The sequence below is a fragment of the Arachis ipaensis genome, chromosome B05 (assembly GCF_000816755.2).
Source record: "Arachis ipaensis cultivar K30076 chromosome B05, Araip1.1, whole genome shotgun sequence".
Classification (NCBI taxonomy): Eukaryota; Viridiplantae; Streptophyta; class Magnoliopsida; order Fabales; family Fabaceae; genus Arachis; species Arachis ipaensis.
In genome coordinates, this window is record NC_029789.2 from 30,269,872 (window position 1) to 30,270,354 (window position 483).

Sequence of the window (483 nt, forward strand, 5' to 3'; positions counted from 1 at the left end):
TAATCTAAATAATTATATTTCTAATATAAAAGTTAATTTTGATAATTATTTAATGCATGACAGTAAAATTTAAATAAAAGGCTTTAGAATCAAATACCTAGCCAAATTGATATTAAAAGAGCAAAGTTTGACTTTAGTCAAACAATTCATGCCTGCTACCACCAAGTTCTAGTTTGTTAGTAGCCAATATAAAGTTGAATATCAAAAAGCTAGTTGATCACCTTCTAGCTGTAAACGTGATTTTTGATAACCACAAGAAGATTTTTTACTCTTCTTTACTACCATACATACATTATAAATAGGAAGCATTGCTTATCTTATTTATATGCTATGTTTTGTAAGGTTTGAGCGAGTGAAAATTAAGAGAGAAAATAGTAAGATTTTTTATATGTTAGAATCTTTTTATATGAGTGTTATTTTTATAATATATGAGGGAGTACTATAAATTTTTTTATATGTTTTGAGAAATTATAATTTTATTGC